The 19,777-nt window shown below is 42.8% G+C and overlaps 1 protein-coding gene across 3 annotated transcripts in view; it reads right to left on the bottom strand.

Moving 5' to 3' along the window:
- Positions 1 to 19,777, bottom strand: part of LRMDA (leucine rich melanocyte differentiation associated) — a 738,096-nt gene that overhangs the window by 353,529 nt on the left and 364,790 nt on the right. The window lies entirely within an intron of this gene.

Genomic DNA, 19,777 nt, shown 5'->3' with positions numbered 1-19,777 from the left:
CACTATCCTTGGCAAATAATGAATGATATCAAATCTTGCTATACAGTTTTTGTAATGTTTATTGCCATGGTACCAGTAGATAAGAGATAATTAAAACTTAATGGCCACTGTATTCATCTGTCTAGAAAAAAGCTAAAACAATATACTCCGTTTGATATGCCCTTGCAATTTTTTAATACGTATTTAACTTGATCTAATAAAGCACTGAAATGAGCTTTATCATAGCAATGCGTTTTTAACACATATGATCTACTCAGACTTCATACTTTCTAAAGCAAGTATGAATAATTATATCAATGCAAGAGTGGCTGCACTCCTCTGCAGTTTATGTTTACTAAAACATAAGGGTCAGTGAAATGCTTCTTCCCAAATACTAGCTGGCCAAGTTATAATCTTTTATTAATGTCTACTGATTGACCATGCCTGTAGCTAAACAGAAGCACTGCCAGCCAACAGGAATAAGATGGCTTCCAAAATTATTTCCAACCCCTTTTCAAATTAATCATTTCTGAATCTTTCCATTTCCTGATTGGTTGTGAGCTACAGCAATACATTAATAGCTACATTTTGTATTAGTTACAAAAAACATTTGGTGGGCGGGGGAAAGGTGTTACTGAGCAAAATATTAACAAACGAAGAGACCAATGTTCACCCCAGAGTTCCCAACAGAGGAGGAGAATCATTCTAGGATAGTGGTGTCCAAACCTTTTTCAAAGAGGGCCAGATTTGATGAAGTGAAGGGCTGTGAGGGCCGACCAAAGTTGTTAACCTTTTTTTAGGATTGAATTGTTGAGGATTTTTAAAGGATTTTATCCTAGGAAATAAACTGGCACAAGGGCCAGATTGAACAGACCAGCGGGCCGGATTAGGCCCCTGAAACAGACTTTGGACATGCCTGATCTAGGACCAAGAAGAGCTTTAGTCACCTCCAGATTTGTTAAAAAGGGTGGGTATGAAGGCAGTCTGCGGAGCTGGTTAGTGAAGAGGGGATGTCCCAGCAAAAAATGTCTGCAGTCTGTGGTTCTGGACTCTGAAGGAGAAGAGTAAAAGACCATATCAGCTCCCCTCATTTCCTCTTTGAGGACTACCGTATTTTTCGCCCTATAGGACGCACTTTTCCCCCTCCAAAAATGAAGGGGAAATCTGTGTGCATCCTATGGAGCGAATACAGGCTTTCGCTGAAGCTTGGAGAGCGAGAGGGGTCGGTGCGCACTGACCCCTCTCACTCTCCAGGCTCCAGGAAGCTATCAGCAAGCCTGGGGAGCCCGCGGGAGTTCCCACAGGGCTCCCCAGGCTGCGGATAGCAGCCTGCCGCCCGGCGCGCAGGGCGCCCTGAAGCAGAGCGCCCTGTGCGCCGGGCAGACATTGGCCAGCCCCACAAGCTCGGAGGACTGCGGGGAGGCGGAGCACCGCCATCCCGCTGTTCCCCGACCTGGTTTTGGGGGGGGGGGAAATAAAGGAAATTTGTTTTCCCTTTATTTCCCCCCAAAAAAACTAGGTGTGTCCTATGGGACGAAAAATACGGTAATAAGCCAGAATGTGGCTCAAAATCACCACAACTAAGCCACATTCCTTGTATAACATAACCCCGCTGTGCCAACATGTAATCCTGTTCCTAACCGAAACAAAGTGTTACATTTGGGGGGGGGGGAGGAATGCAAACAATATGAAAGAGAGTGGAAAACATACCTATGCATATAATTCTGCCACAGTTTTCCATTCTCCACTGACTTTTCCTAATTTCATTTTAAAGTTGCAGAGCTAATTTAATGGCTGCTTACCACGGAATGTAAGTGGTCTGTGAATTGGCCCCTCTGAAGATTTCAGCTCAAAGGGCCTATATGCATCATTGGCTCAGATCAATAAAAATCATTTGTTCTACTGTGTGCATAAGCTAGGATCTGACTCTTTAAGAATTTGCATATGGCTCCTCATCATAGCCACTTGCCAAAGGTATTTAAAAAAACAACACAAAAAACTTTGTGGCATTCCAAATCAAGCATGCCAACATTTCGCTCTCCCATTTGTTGCATGTCTCTTGACATTTCTTAAAAAGCAGCTCCCTTTCCCTTTCATCTCTCCACCGTCTCCTGCCCCCGCCCCCTCACATCTTACAACACCTTGCTTTGACTTTCAAAGACTATTGCTATCCCCATTTTTTTTTTATAGATGCCTTTACTCTTAAGTGGATGACCTTTTGCTGGGAAAGGTGGTTAAAAGACTGAACAGCTCTGTAGGTTACAGATATACAGACTGATAATAGGACTGAAGAAGAGGAGGAAGATGATGATAAATATGACACCTGCAGAATTTATAGAGCTTAAATTTTGTTAGCATATATTACGCAAGGCTGCAAGCATTGACATTCAGTGGCAATCCCACTGAAGACAAGGTAACTTTCCTTGGTATGATGCTCATTCAGTTGCACGTAGGTTCAAGAAGGCAGGGTGCTTGGAAGTGAGGGATTTGCTGAAGGACTTTCTAGCACAGGTACAGCAGCAGGAGCCACTGTGAACCCAGAAAGGCCACACATCAGAAAGGCCAGATGTGTCACAGGGAGCTAATATTGGATAGATTATAATATCTGAACAGGGAATGGCAACACATGCCAACCCCATCAGAACACTTAGAAGCCCCCTACAAAGATCATGGCCACTGGTCCCATCACCTCCTGGCAAATAGAAGGGGGAGAAATGGAGGTAATGAGAGATTTTACTTTCTTGGGCTCCATGATCACTGCAGATGGTGACAGCAGCCACAAAATTAAAAGATGCCTGCTTCTTGGGAGAAAATCAATGACAAACCTAGACCACATCTTAAAAAGCAGAGACATTACCTTGCCAACAAAGGTCCATATAGTTAAAGCTATGGTTTTCCCAGTAGTGATGTATGGAAGTGAGAGCTGGACCATAAAGAAGGCTGATTGCCGAAGAATTGATGCTTTTGAATTATGGTGCTGGAGGAGACTATTGAGAGTCCCATGGACTGCAAGAAGATCAAACCTATCCATTCTTAAGGAAAAATCAGCCCTGAGTGCTCACTGGAAGGACAGATCATGAAGCTGAGACTCCAATACTTTGGCAACCTCATGAGAAGAGAAGACTCCCTGGAAAAGAACCTGATGCTGGGAAAGATGGAGGGCACAAGGAGAAGGGGATGACAGGGGACGAGATGGCTGGATAGTGTTCTCGAAGCTACCAGCATGAGTTTCACCAAACTGCGGGAGGCACTGGAAGACAGGAGTGCCTGGCGTGCTCTGGTGCATGGGGTCACGAAGAGTCGGACGCGACTAAACAACTAAACAACAAGAGGCCCTCCTGCTCAGCCATGGAAGGATGAGCTGGCACATGTGAGAGACTTGGGGAGCAGGGTTGGGCTAAGGGCCTCATGCCCGAGCCTGGGAATAAACAGAGCAGCCAACCCAACATTTTTAAGCAACTGTGCATTATGACAAAAGATTCCAGAATTTCTTGGGGAAACTGCAATTACAGACAAGATGGGGTCACTGAACCAAAGTGTGGGGGGGGGGCTGAGAGGGTGTGCATCAGAAAGGATGCAGGTCATACCCACGAGAACAACAGTAGTCATATTGGATACAATACGTTTTTGTGTATGCTAACATGAAAACAGTTTGGCAAATTTGTTCCTGCCCTGAGGGACACTATTAGGGGATTGTAGCAGGTGGCACTGTGGTGTAAACCACAGAGCCTAGGGCTTGCCAATCAGAAGGGCGGTGGTTTGAATCACCGCGACGGGGTGAGCTCCCGTTGCTCGGTCCCTGCTCCTGCCAATCTAACAGTTCAAAAGCACGTCAAAGTGCAAGTAGATAAATAGGTACCACTCCGGTGGGAAGGTAAACGGTGTTTCCATGTGCTGCTCTGGTTCGCCAGAAGAGGCTTAGTCATGCTGGCCACATGCCCTGGAAGCTGTATGCCGGCTCCCTTGGCCAGTAAAGCGAGATGACCACCGCAACCACAGAGTCATCCGCAACTGGACCTAACAGTCAGGGTTCCCTTTACCGATACCTTTACCCCCAATATAGCACCAATGTTTATGAAGCTGGCTTTATAGCAATGCAATAAAGTGGTACCTCAGGTTAAGTACTTAATTCGTTCCAGAGGTCCGTTCTTAACCTGAAACTGTTCTTAACCTGAAGCACCACTTTAGCTAATTGGGCCTCCCGCTGCCGCCGTGCCGCCGGAGCACGATTTCTGTTCTCATCCTGAAGCAAAGTTCTTAACCTGAAGCACTATTTCTGGGTTAGCGGAGTCTGTAACCTGAAATGTATGTAACCTGAAGCGTATGTAACCCAAGGTACCACTGTATTACATTATTATTTTTTTGAAAGGTGGGGCAGTATATTATTAAGAATGTATTTTCATAAAATGGACATTCAGCAACCATGTGGGTGGATGTGTGTAATTGTTACATCAGCATTAGCCAGGATTCAAACTAACCTTGGTTCCTGCTTAACCCAGAATCTGAGACCAAGGTTTGCATCTTGTTTTAAGTGGAAACCTGATGAGATATAACCATGGTTACTGTTACTAGTAGTGCAACAATTTGCTATGTTTAGGCTCTGGAATTCAAGTTCCCAAGGTGGCGTGGGGAAGTAACGTGTTCCGATGTGGTTATGCAACTGGAATGGAAGCATTATTATCTCTGCACCAGCCCTATGTGATGGTAATTTACTGATAGGAATCTACAGGTACTCTGATGTCCCATGTACATTTCACGTACCTGTTCAAAGGTTCATATCTTACAAGGAGTAAATGTCAACAGAAAAATTATCAACCACATGGGTATCAACTGAATATATCAGAAGACAAACTAGCTTAGTGTGCGTCTAGTGAAACAATGTCTTGTCCTTACCAAAAGGTAAAGGAGCAGGATATTTTTATTATTTGGTAAAAATTAAAGCAAAAATTAAATCATCTTATTATGTAATTGGAACTAGGCCTCAGGCTTTAGCAGTAAAGAAGGGATTAAGGCCTTCAACCACCTGGGTTGTCATTCTCTTGGGCCCCATTACCACCCCCTTATTCGTTTTTATAGCCAACAGATTAAAATGCAAGCGCCACAATCTTTGATCTTTCACTTGCTGACACAAATCCTTTCAAGCCTCCAACGTTTTTCTGCTGAGGTAATTAGTACTAATTAAAAGGTTTCCAACAGCCTTAGCTCTAGGTTTTTTCCCCCCTCCAAAGAAATTGCTTTTACAAGTGCCTTCCATCTTTGAAATGTATGCATCGCTCACTTTCTTCTTTATCTGACTCAGAGAGATCAAGTAGATTAGTGACTCCATTATTTGCCAAGACAAAGCCAGACAACAAACAGGTTTTCACTATCTCCCTGACCTGTTGAGGTGCAGGGTTTATATTCAGAAACAAGTGCCTCCGCATGTATTAAAAGACAGTCCAATTATGCATTAACAGACACAAGGCAGGGTTCCTGCATTTAAGCATGGACATCATTTAATGATCCACTGTTCTCTTAGAAGGGAGAGAGGCGACTAATCAAACTGACAAGTTGCAGAATAAATAATGGAACTGGTTTGTTTTCATTTCTCTCTCCAGGTGTCTGTTAGGCAGAGTACAAACAATTTTTTTTTTAGAAATAAAAAATGGCTGTTAATGCTTCTTTTCCTTTTTTAAATCAAGTTAAAAATGTATCCTTGAGGTAAGTTTACTGATGATGAAAGGCTTCTTTGCAAAGGTTTCTAACATCAGCAGCACACACTATGGGAAAAGTATATTGATTATGACTAAATATTACTGGGAACAAAACACTAGGTTTTATAGGTGATTACACACACACACACACACACCAAAAATCAAACAGCAGTTTACACTGACAGAAGCTTATGTTTTGATCTTAAGGTTTTTAACTGAACACTCAGTCAATATGGGCGCTGTGAGGCTCATGTTTCTTATGAACCTTCTGCCTACAGTGATAATAATAAATTACACCTCTTGCAGCAAAAGTGTTTTTCAAATAAGAGGACTTAAAGTTCTCACTTTCTTCTGAATTTGACAGCAACTCTCACTCATGTAGTTTCTTTGGCACAATAGATCAGGAATCTCACACACAGCTATGAGAGGCGATCTAACATATCATTACGACACAGGGGTCTATTCTGCTTTCACAACACAAGCACAGAGCGCCTGCCAGCATTAATGGGTGTTGTGTGCATAACCGAAGGGCATAGAGAATACAATGTTCTAAACTGAAGGGATGGAAATGCTTCTAAAGCCAAACCAAGAATAACATCTTTAAACTAAAGATCTCCAAAGTCAGATTTCAGCTACTACCGTAGCCAGATGTTGGCTTGCAGGAAGACCGCATCTTGAACCATCTGAGATTCACAATAATTGCCCTCTGGTTATAGAACAGGAACAGGGAACCAATTATTGCATGGCTGCAGCTTCCATCATCCCTGACCATGGGCCATGGGTGATGGCTGATGGGAATTGTAGTCCAACAGCATCTCGAGGGCCACAGGCTCCCCATCCCAGTTCTGGAGTTTGCTTAAAAGGTCATAGAATCATAGAGTTGGAAGAGACCACAAGGGCCATCGAGTCCAACCCCCTGCCAAGCAGGAAACACCATCAGAGCACTCCTGACATATGGTTGTCAAGCCTCTGCTTAAAGACCTCCAAAGAAGGAGACTCCACCACACTCCTTGGCAGCAAATTCCACTGTCGAACAGCTCTTACTGTCAGGAAGTTCTTCCTAATGTTTAGGTGGAATCTTCTTTCCTGCAGTTTGGATCCATTGCTCCGTGTCCGCTTCTCTGGAGCAGCAGAAAACAACCTTTCTCCCTCCTCTATGTGACATCCTTTTATATATTTGAACATGGCTATCATATCACCCCTTAACCTCCTCTTCTCCAGGCTAAACATGCCCAGCTCCCTTAGCCGTTCCTCATAAGGCATCGTTTCCAGGCCTTTGACCATTTTGGTTGCCCTCCTCTGGACACGTTCCAGTTTGTCAGTGTCCTTCTTGAACTGTGGTGCCCAGAACTGGACACAGTACTCCAGGTGAGGTCTGACCAGAGCAGAATACAGTAAAGGTAAAGGACCCCTGACATTTAAGTCCAGTCGCAGATGACTCTGGGGTTGCAGTACTCATCTCGTTTTACAGGCCGAGGGAGCTGGTGTTTGTCCGCAGAGAGTTTTTCCGGGTCATATGGCCAGCATCACTAAGCCGCTTCTGGCGAAACCAGAGCAGCACACAGAAACACCGTTTACCTTCCCGCAGGAGTGGTACCTATTTATCTACTTGCACTTTTGGGCATGCTTTTAAACTGCTAGATTGGCAGGAGCTGGGACTGAGCAACGGGAGCTCACCCCGTCGCGGGGGTTCAAACCACCAACCTTCTGATCAGCAAGCCCAAGAGGCTCAGTGGTTTAGACCACAGCACCACCCACGCCCTTGGAGTTTGCTTAGCCTCACATTAAATCTTCCACCCCATTTCCAATGAGAGACAATGGAGAAAGACTGTGGTGATAACACTAGCATGTGCTGCTTACCTCTTTATGTAACCATTAGCCCACTGCAGCACACTCATCTCAGCAAGGCACCGTGTTTGTCATCATGCCTGCGGGGCGGGCTTGAGAACATGTCATGAGCTCATAGAGTACCTCTGAGTACTTACAGCATAGCTTTCCATCACTACAATTTACACTACATATTGTGTCAGGGTGTACCCGTAGCAGCAAAACTGGAGGCCCTCATCTGCGCCACTTGCTAAAAACATGTCTCTCCTGCATCAGTCTCTACAGCCACAGCAGGCGCTGTAATATCCAATGGTTTGCCTTTACTCCCAAAAGGCTCACTCTTCCATCGTCTCCAAAGATAGAAGGATGACAACAAAATTACCATCACATGACCCAAATTAAAAGCTATTATTACCAGTTGGAAAACTTCCAGAAGGTGGACCAAGTCTGCCTAAAAGACCTGCTACCAGTTCCTATTATCACAAATGCTGCTCCTTCATATTGCTTCTAGGCTGGTTACATGGAGTAGTGGGTGCCAGCCCAGGGGGCAACATCTGTCCCAAGGGCCTCCGGTTGCTGGTGTCTATCATGGGATTTTCAGTATTAATACATGTATATTTTATCTCACATAAATAGAGTTCTTATTTGCACAGCCACAGTCATGAGCTGTCATCATAAAATCCCACAAATTCGATCCATATAGTAAAACTAACTGGAGAAAAAAGAAAGCAGTAAAAGTAATTATTTCAGTGGGAGATCTCCAAGAAAATACACACACACACACACACACACACACACACACACACACACACGATGAAGATGGAACAAAGCTGGAATTATGAAGGAGGAAACCCTGAGCAATGTGTCTCACCCTCACATTTAGCCATTGAAAAATATCCTGCCAAAGGGTGCATTTTGACAGTGAAAAGATGAAAAGCAGAGGGGGGGAAGGAGCAGTCTGTCACTTTGTGACATCACACTGCAAGCTGAAGTCGATTGAATATTTACAAAAACCATTCAGAGTTAAGAGTTTTTACAAAAGACAAAAACAGCCATCCACACACTGCTGCACGACTGTTTTGAAACGTAGGCTGTTTATAAACTGCATACTTTGGGAAAGAATATGCCTAGCTTACATTTCTCCTGCTTTGTTTAATATCCTCCTAGATAAAGACATCCAGGGAACTCAAAAGCTTACTAATGACTTCATACCATTTTTCGTAGGTCAAATAAAGGTATTAGGGAGACTATACTATTATTGCACATAATTTGCCAGGGAGTCATTTAAAGATAGCTGCTTTAAAATTATACATGCAAACAAGGCTGAAGTGTCAGCAATATACAAAATGTTTGACAGGAAATTATGCCAGGGCAGAAATGACTGGTCATGTCTAGGAGCACACAGTCCTACTGCTGATATGTGGAGGTGATCATTTCCTAGTTGGGGAGACACTGGGACTCCCATCTAATCCACACTGAGCTTTATAAAGGAAGAGCAGGATATAAATATATACAATATATTATGGAAAATGTGTCGCTGTCTGTTCTCTTTGGACGCCTCCCAATATATTGTTAACAAACTTGTTGTGAGGGTTCCCAAGAAGGAGCAGCAGTTTTCATCTATGTTTGGATGCCAGGTGACATTTTGAATCAAGATGGCTGACCCAAATGTTACTTTGGCATGATTTAGCCCATTTTGGGCACAGTTTCAGCACTTCTTCAGATACTATAATCTTGACATGAGGGTTTCCAAGGAGGGGGTGGTGGATTTCTTTGATGACTGGATGCTGGGTACCATTTTGAACAAAGATGGAGGACCAAAATGTGACTATTGTGTTACTTCACCTTTTACCTGGTATTACAGGTCCAAAGTACACAGATTTGAACACCTCTGGAAATATTGTCACTCAGTCTGGCAGGATGGTTCCAATCTGCACCCATTTGAGTGCCTCTCAATAAATTTCTACTAAACACGGCACAAAGGTTCCTGAGTTGGAGGTGGCAGCCTCTGTCTATATTTGAACACCAGGTACTATTTTGAATCAAGATGGTAGACCAGATTAATGCTTTAAACATTACCCCTACCACCACCCACATTCATCCATGCTGGAATTGCTTCAGGGTGTTATTATTGGTTTGTTTACCACCCTGGGTTCTTTCTGGGAACAAGGCCGTAGTAGTAGTACTAGTACTAGTACTACTACTACTAGTAGTAGTAGTAGTAGTAATACTTCCTTGGGCCCCTCCTTCTCCCAACAACTTTGGAACAAGCCAGAAAAAGGCACTAATGAAGATAATAATGATGACACCTCTGTACTGCGTCCCCCCTCAAACAGCTTTCAAGCAATTCCTGCTGCATGGCATGCAACAGAACCAAGAAAAGTTGCCATCTCCTCCCCTCACCCTTATATTCAGGCAGCAAAGCAAACACATCAGCAGGAGGACATTAATACTGAATTTCTTCCTTCACCTCACTTTTCAAAAAGCCCTTCAAGCAGCTGCCTGCCACATGACTAGCAAGCAGCAAAAGGAAAGAAAGGTGATTTCCGTGATTGCCTCCCTCCACAACACAAAAAAGTAACTTCCTGCCTACTGCTCCAGATGGCTGGCGGGCAGCAAAACAAAAACAGCAGCAAACATATGGACCCTCTGCTTCTTCCCACACTATTCCACACATGCCCACAGTCCATAAGCACCACCAGAACAGCTGCGTGCTGCTTTTGCCCCACAAGGCTATTTTTTTCTCTTCCACTCTTCCCCCCCCTTACATTCTTTTTTTTTATAAAAAAAACATTTCATGGACAAGAAAGCTTCTCCCCTCCCCACTTTCAATGAGCTCTTCCATGGGAAGCAAAGTACCTCAGTCAACTCCCTTAACAAACTACAGTTCCCAGGATTCCTTGGGTGAACCTATGACTGCTTCAAGTGGTATGATATTGCTTTAAATTTATAGCGCAGGTAGGGCTTATCGGTCCACCTTTCTCTTAAGATGAATTTGCAAGAGCAAGGCTATCTCTACAGCAGATTACACAGTAGAACAGCTCCTGGAGTGTACAATTTCAGTTTGCACACAAGGGATCTGCATACAGTATTCATAAACCCCATGTAACATTTAGACAAAAACATGCACATGGAAAAAAGAGCAGAAGATGGAGAATTTTGGATTCTCCATCACCACCAGCCAAAGCCAACACACACACACACACACACACACACACACACACACACACACACTTCCCCACCTCCAGCATTCAAACAAGTTATTCCCCAGGCACAATCTTAAGCCTTACAACCCATGGACATGATTTTTTACTGTGTTACCTGCCCTTTGTGTAGACTATATTGTATCTATATTTAATCCTGCATCAAAAAGCAATAGAAAACTCTTTTTAAAGAGAAATTAGGTAGGGACTTTTTCACTGGAGACTGAGAAGGAAAAGGCCAGCTCCTAGGGATCCCCCACCCCCCAAATAAATTACTATACAAAACACAGTTGTAACTTAATCACTGAAAGCATGAAAAATAACAGAAAGGGGGATATTATTGAAAAATATTGTGCTGTGGTGGTGATAGCACTAAATCTGAAAGATCGCTGTATTAGTCACTACATTAAGGCAGTTAGTGCATTACCAATATCTCTATGAAAAGAACAATTTGTATTTGAGTAAACCGGCAAACACGGCTTATAAATTTGGCCTTTATTTCAGCAAAAGGAGCATTCTATATAATTTTGGTTGTCTGAATTTTATTGTCAATTACTTTCAGCTTCAAAAGAATTTCTTTTACCCTGTTATTCCTGCTAATGTAATGATTCTTTAGCAAACACAGGATTTTAGCTTCTTACTATCATTACATCTTTAGGCAGAGAAATTGGTGCATGGTCCTGTCCCCCGCTTCCAAGGGTGTTTATTGAAGAAATCATTCTGAAAACAAATTGGAGCCATAACAATAGTAATATCAACCAACGGCAACAGCAATTATTTTTAAATAGCATTTAATATGCAGGTAAGATTTTAAAATGCACTTATTTAGATGTGCAGTTGAATATATTGCTTTTATATTTGCAGTGTAGTGTTTGTTTATTATTAATATAATTCGATTAAATAAATGTAATTTCAGTTTGTTGTAGGGTTTCATATAAAAAAAGAGTAAGTGTATTTTTCTTAAACCAAAGGCTTTGTATTCCTTATCGTGTTTGTCCTTACAGTATCCCTAGAAAAAGAAATGAGAAGAAACCCTGGAAAGAAAGGGAAAGTTCACTTTGTCCAGGGTAATCCACTGGCTGAGAAGGGATTTGAAACCCAAAACTCTCAATTCCCAGTATATCCTCTGAATACACTTGTCCTCAAATATGCTAAAAATAGTGGGTTGTACACCACTCTCTTTGTGCTTTACAAGGAAGAAAAAGTTCTGTCGTGTGTGACATATGCTTATCTGTTCCTATGCATGTTGTCTAAATAATAATAACAACAATAACAATAACAATATATGCACCTAAACCATGAAGCAGCCTTGGGCATCTAAAGCATTGCATGTTTCTTTCAAAAACAAAACACGACTTAAGATAACGCATCTCAAGGTCAATTGAAGCAGGGGCGCACCAGGAAAGAAGTGTTTAAACTGCGGCAGACTTAACAGCTTAACCAATAAAGCTACTCCAGCCTTCAGTCAATGGGAATCAAAACAATGATTTCAAACTATTTTATTCAATCTACAGGCAGGATTACTGGGTGATGGGAGCCTTCTCCCCCATCCTTTCTTCTGACCTACAGAAGGTAGCCCTTTCTGGGTTTTGTTTTGGTTTTGTTTTTTGGTTTTGTTTTTAAAAAGCTTCCTTTTATAAGGAGTTCAATATGCATATTTTTTTTCATGGCTGCAATCACAAGGATACATACTACATTTTAGAAAATATATTTTATACCCGTTTTGCAGTACTCAAAATCTCTTTCATTTACATTCATTGAAATTCTGCCATTTAGTAACCATTGATTTCTTTCAGATCCATGGCTAAGACCCCTCAAGTTGCCAAAGAGATCAGCTCGGTAATATAATATTTATATATATATATATTGTAAATGAAGTCATTTGCTGCCATAAGCAGAATAAAGGTAATGACCCAAAATAGGATAAATTGCCACATCAGTCATCATCATTAGGGGTTTCCACCTCTTGAAATAATTTGAAAACTGTCAATAAGGGAATTCAAAATATCACTTCTCCCTTTCTCTCAATCTCTTGCAGCCCCTGCCCTTTCACCTTTGGTTCAGCCTAAGTTCCTAAAAATAATATTTGGGGTTTTAATAGCTATTAAGACGTTGTATAAGACGACTTAGATTTTATAGTAAATCGGTCTGAAAAACTGTCGCAACTGTTACACTCAAATATGTCCTCTGGGTTTTGTCTTTGGGGGAACACTTCTCTCTCTCTCTCTCTCTCTCTCTCTCTCTCTCTCTCCCTCCCTCCCTCCCTCCCTCCCTCTCTCCCTCTCTCCCTCCTTCCTTCCCTCTGTGAGTGGGTGCATGCCATTGTGTGTCATCCAAACAGAGCCTCCTGCCTAGCAAAGGACACTGAAGCTGAGCAGCGGCTGGAGCTGCGTCTCAGGCTTTAAGGACTACAGTAAATCTTCAAACAATTTATCCAAACAAAGGCCAGCGTGTAGAGAGGAGAGGGGGGAAAATACACGGGAAGCAGATGAATAAGCAACATCAATTATGGGGGGTTGACCTTTCTTGCCCCGCACCATGGCACAGATTTCACACCAAATCGCAGCAGATTGAAGTTGACATGCCTGGAGTGAACGCAACGGTCTCCACAATGTTGCCACTCTGCATTCACCAGGGCTGCTGAGAAAAGGAGAGGAGGGAGAAAATAATGGGGAGTGTGTGTGTGTGTGTGTGTGTGTGTGTGTGTATGAAAAATCACACATAATGGTCCTGGGTTTATTTTTACAGAGAGCAAAATAGCTCAATTTGAGCACTTAGACGGTCGAAATTGGCTCACGTGAGATACAGAAGGTACATCCAAAGGGACAGTTGAATCAAGGTGCCTTGAGCTACGTGGCCAGAAAAAGGGAGAAAAATTAAACACAGTTTTGGACATACATGTGGCTGGTGGATGCAGTATTAATAAGAAAGCATTGAAGAACATAAAGACTACAAATTAAAAGTGTTTTGATATAATAATAATAATAGTATGAGGGGGTTGCTCATAATCACAAGTGTATGTACACATAGACTTTGTTCTGCACATACATGCACGCATGCACACAGACTTTTTGCATGGACACTAATCTGTATTTCTTGCTGAGATAACAAGTGGATCAAGGCAATCTAATCTGAGCTGCAAACGTTTGGCTCCTTCTTTGGCTACAATAAAAAAAGAAACTTCTTTCATTTAAAATGCAGGTTTTATCAGAGATATAAGTCTTGAAAAGAATTGCCTAGAAGAGATAAAACCATTCAACCAAAGAAAAAGCCACATTGACTAATGTGTATCAATTAAAATTCAGGTTCTGGCCTTTGGAACAGTCTATTTAAAGATTTACACACACACACACACACACACACACACCGTAGACAGATGATTATTAAATATTTATATGTCTGCAAAAGGCAATGTGAACGCATTTGCTTTGTTTATCCAGGGATATCCCCCCCCCGCATTTATGTAGTTGCTTCATCACCTGGTTATTCACTAAACAGCTCTGCTAACAACCGTACCTTCTTGCTAGAACGTCAGTAAAAGTTTAATATATACTGGCACACTGGGAACAATCCAGAGGAAAGTGCTTTTGTGCAAGCACCACTGCTCTGGTGCAACTCCCCTTGATTTCAATACACTTGCTTAAGAACTTCCCACTGGATCATGTCCACTGCCTTCATTAAGGGCATTATAGGGTCTGCTAAGATTTCATTTCATATATAGAAGAAGAAGAGAGCTTTATCACTACCCGAAGGAGTCTCAAAGTGGCTAACATTCTCCTTTCCCTTCCTCCCCCACAACAAACACTCTGTGAGGTGAGTGGGGCTGAGAGACTTCAGAGAAGTGTGACTAGCCCAACGCCACCCAGCAGCTGCATGTGGAGGAGCGGAGACGCGAACCCGGTTCACCAGATTACGAGTCCACTGCTCTTAACCACTACACCACACTGGCTCTCATATAGTAAAGGTATTTCCACATGTTCTTCCAATAATCAATGGTAGCTTGCCAAGAGGAAGGGCAACAGAAAGAATCTCATTCAAGAGTGTCACTTGGAACAACAGGTCTTAAGCTAACATTGCTGCTAGCACAATGGTACCTCCATACCCTCCAACATCCCTTTGATAAAAACCGGGCCACATGTGTTTTAGTGCCATGCTACTGTATGAGTCAGCTGGCTCACGCGGCAGCACAGCACCGAAAGACACGAACCCCAATTTTCATCAGAGGAATGTTGGAGGCTGCTCTTGCAGGAGGCAACTGACTTGCACGGCAATGTGGCTCAGCAGTGGTGGAATTGGAGGGGGAGAAACAGGACATTCCGGGATCAAATCAGAAGTCAGGATGGCTTCTGTAATTCTGGGAGTGTCCTGGGAAATTTGGGACACTTGTAGGGTATGGTATCTCTGTCTCTCATAGTGATCTTGCTGCTTTGTGTGTTCTAGTACATCAGGAGGCCTTAGATAACCCCCACCTCTCTCAATGTATAATATAAGGATAAAAATAATGAGCCCAACTTACAAGATTGCTGCAAAGATTAGCTTGACAATATTAACAAAAGAGTTTGAATACTGAGACGGAAACTTCAGGCCCAGAGGCCAAATATGAACTCAGGTATCTCTACCTGGCCCTCAGGAGTCTCCTCAGGCTACATCACTCACCAGTCTTGCTTTGCATATTACTTGAGTGGTTTTTGGGGTTTTTTTGCTAGACTAGAATGTGTCTTTGAACTATGATAATGCATTTTGCTTTCCTGAATAAAGATAAAGAATATGTGTGGAGACAAATCTATTGCACAAAAGTAAAAAATAGTATTATTTGTTCCACCCACTTTGTCTTCTCCCCATACCCAAAACCAATATTTGGCCCTCAGAAGGTTGCAAAGTAGGGTTGCCATATTTTGAAGAGCAAAACAGAGGACACCCAAGAGAAAAAGACACCATGAAACTTTAAAAATTGCTGGGGGGGGGGGCAGATGCAGAGGAGAGGTATCTTATTGGCATGGTATATGCAGAATGAAGGCAGGGAATAATATGGGTTCCAGATCATGTAAATTGGGCAATAGGGGTGGAAAATAGGTTTATATATCTGATTATTCAGATTCAATACACCCCTGCCTGCAACCCCCCCAAAAAAACTATACAGTGGTACCTCAGGTTAAGAACTTAATTCGTTCTGGAGGTCCATTCTTAACCTGAAACTGTTCTTAACCTGAAGCACCACTTTAGTTAATGGGGCCTCCTGTTGCTGCCATGCCGCCGGAGCACGATTTCTGTTCTCATCCTGAAGCAAAGTTCTTAACCTGAGGTACTATTTCTGGGTTAGTGGAGTCTGTAACCTGAAGCATCTGTAACCTGAAGCGTCTGTAACCCGAGGTACCACTGTATAGATTTTTAAAAAACCTTTTCCCAATGCAAGGAAAGGGTGGGGAAGCCAAGTGAAGAGCTCTCTGCCTGCTCAAGAGAGATTTCCCCCAGCATACACACAGCCCATTAAAAAACTCTATTACCCACCCACCCCAAAGTTTGCAAAATAATGCAAGAGTGAGGAGGGAAGAAAAGAAGGAAGGGGGGTCAGGAGCAGGGGGGCGGGAATCAGGAGTCCAATCCGGAGGGAACCGCTGCCTCAGTCCCAGGCCTCCCATCGCTTCCCTCCCCTCCCCTCTGCTGGGTGTGTACCCAGCCGAGTCTAGCCCCAGCCACCACAGCTACTGCCAGCCCCTCACTGCCTGGCAGGTGGCTCCAGCAGAGAGGGGACAGGGTGGAGAAAAGAGCTGGGCAGGAGAAGAGACAGAGAGAGATGCAAGACCGGCTGACCTTGGCAAGCGGAGCACAAGGATTGGGGCAGAGCAGACCAAACAAACAAACAAACAAACAAACAAACAAACAATTTTTGCAAATTCTAAAAAATGGACAGAATTTTTAAGCCTGAAAATGGGGACATCTCTTGGAAATTCCAGATGCATGGCAACCCTAAAAGTATGCAGTCTTTGTGATGAAAAATGTTCTCCATTCTGCTAGTGCTATAGATGTATTAATTCTATGCCCAACTATATTCCTCTGTACAATCTGAAGTAGGTCTGCCAGTGGGAGGATTGGACTGGTTTCTGTATTTTGTTGTAATTATTTCTGCCCTGCAACCACCTGGTGAAGGGTAGATTAAATATATTACAAACAAATACACAAATTCTTCTGAACTAGACTGTACTGTTTCTATGTTTTAAGATGTTTAGCATTACGTTAGCAGTACCACCTAAATGATAGCACCAACAAGCAGCAATAGCTGTTTTGTAGATTCTGCTGTTGTGATAGAAAGGGTGGAATATAAATATTTTAATAAATAATTTTAGCCAGCACTATGGAAAGGACTCTGATGACTGCACTATTTACAATGAAGCTTTTCCCCTGTTCTAAATCAATCACTTGCGGACACTGCTGTTTTGCTTTCCAGGAGCCTTTGGTCATAAAATTTCTTTTCTCAAATAATTGTTTTCTCCCATTTTCAACTTCCTTCCAGACAGGACATCCTTGTCTTCCCAATCAACTGAGTTCATTTTTTTATTGGAGGTCTAAAGGACTCATGGCATGCAAACATCCCGTCCTGAGAAGCTTAGTTGTTTGAAATGTATCTGCAAATATTCAGTACCTCCGGTTCTGGTGACCCCCATACACTCTAGAGTTTTGACCATTACTTATGATATCCAGTTGCTAAGTCAGTGTTTCAGGAAGAACAAGGAGAGGGCCATCAAGATGAAAGGAGAAGAAGCAACCCTGAAGATAAATAAATCCATGCTAGTTAACAAAAAGAGATTTGACACTTGCTTCCAGCTTCCCCATGTTTTAGGCCTGAAAAGTGCTCTTTGGTAGATGACTTTAATCCAGAGACTGGGACCTTGTGGCACTTCCAGATGCAGTTCCACAATTTCAACATCCCTGACCATTGGCCATACTGGGTGCGGCTCATGGGAGCTGCAGACGAACAACATCTGGAGGGCTATAGGTTCCAGATTATTGAATTAACCAGTGTTCTATGGCAAACTGATTGATGGCCTTGGATCAAAGATATTTGGGTTAAACTACTCAAAGATGGGGATGCGGGTGGCTGTGGTTTAAACCACTGTGCCGCTTGGACTTGCCGATCAGTTCAAGGCCCCGCGGCGGGGTGAGCTCCCGTTGCTCGGTCCCAGCTCCTGCCAACCTAGCAGTTGTTCGAAAGCACGTCAAAGTGCAAGTATATTAATAGGTACCGTTCCAGCGGGAAGGTAAACGGCGTTTCCATGTGCTGCTCTGGCTTCACCAGAAGTGGCTTAGTCATGCTGGCCATATGACCTGGAAAAACCGTCTGCGGAAGTGGACAAACGCTGGCTCCCTCGGCGTGCAAAGCAAGATGAGCACCGCAACCCCAGAGTCATTCGCGACTGGACTTAACTGTCAGGGGTACCTTTACCTTTACCTTTTACTCAAAGATATTTCTGTTAAAAAGTCTTAAAGATCATCAGGTGCTCTTTGAGATGTCTTAACAGATCTGAGAGTATAAAATTTTAAGCCACCCTGTGCTTCTTGAAAGAAGGGCAGGGTTCAGATGTGATTGATATTTCTTTTAAAAATAAAATAAACCCACCTGCAAAATGTTCCCTCATGTGAATGTTAGGAGCTAGCACGATTTCCGGTCACTCCTATTTTAAATCATATTACCTTTCAGGAGGAAAAAGAAGTCTTGCAAAATAAAGGCTAAAATCTCAAGGCTAATGTCTATGTTATGTAAATTAGTACTTGTAGCAAAGCACTCAAAAGCACCTAAACTGAGGTATGCTATCACCAGACCCTGCACTCCTTTAAACTTGAGCTGGGAGTGATTCTCAGTGCTACAAGTGATTAATATTAGATAGGGAGATGAGGGAACATCCAGCCCATGCTTATCCCTCATAGGGAACAGGCTAGCTGGTTCCTCTCCAATTCTCCCTAGACATGAATGTGTAGCATGGGATCAAAGAGCCTGAGCCACAGGGCAGGGGGGAATATACTCTCCTATAAGGTGTCACAAACACACATCAGACTCCAGCTCCCAATTTCAAGACAGGCTCCTGGTCTCAAGGCAACCATGGATTGTCAGATGGATGACAAAGGCCAGTGTTTAAAGTGTTCTTGACCTACGTGGGTTCTGACTGGCAGGTGGCTTTGATGCAACAATGGGATGACTGCCATGTAACCCAGAAGATGGCCAGGGATGAGGTAACAATGGTAAGGAGATGGGAGCTATTGAAGTGTTAATTGCTGCCAGTGTAGTAATCTGTAACCTGTGTTTTCGAGCCTGCCGTGGGTAAGATGTGATTGCTGTTAATATATGATTGAGAATTAGAGAAACTGCGTAATCTTAAAGGACAGGATATGGGTGGGGCAGAACCATGCCACACTACTTACCCATGGTGTTCTCCATCATGGGGACAGACATTCCTGTCTTTCTTTTGGTCTTTTTGTGTGTGTTTTGCCTATTCAACATTCTGCTTCTTTGTTTGTTTGTTTGTTTGTAATATGTTATCTTCTTTGAACAGCAAGATATCACAATGAAATTTTACATTCCAATTCAGGACATAACACTATGTTTTAAATTCAAATACTATAGCTTGACCGTTGAACCCATTGGAAGTGAGGGGAAGAAAAGACTCTGAGCACATTGTAAGATATCTGGACCAAAAGGTGATTGTGCATAATTAAGGACACAAGTCTACACAGCCCCTACATCCAGTTTCAAAGGGGCCAGGAAAGACACACAATGAACTGCACTCCTTAAATACCAAGTACATGACACTTTACTTGTGTGTTTAGTTAGTATCTGTATTGCATTTGAACACACACACACACACACACATAGTTTTTATATGTACTGTTTTAATATATGTAACTGTTTTACATATGTCTTTATTATTTTGTAAATTGCTTCAGGGTGCCTCATGGGAAGCAATTTTTGAATGAAATTATTATTAACAACAAAAAACAACAACCACCACAACATAACACTCCATTTGAAGCTTAGCACAAAATGGCGACTTGATCCCTGCCCCATTTTCATGGGCACAGTGG

The sequence above is a fragment of the Podarcis raffonei genome, chromosome 5, assembly GCF_027172205.1.
Source record: "Podarcis raffonei isolate rPodRaf1 chromosome 5, rPodRaf1.pri, whole genome shotgun sequence".
NCBI lineage: Eukaryota > Metazoa > Chordata > Lepidosauria > Squamata > Lacertidae > Podarcis > Podarcis raffonei.
Note: the sequence above shows the minus strand (reverse complement) of the source record. Positions and strands in the feature narration are given on the sequence as shown.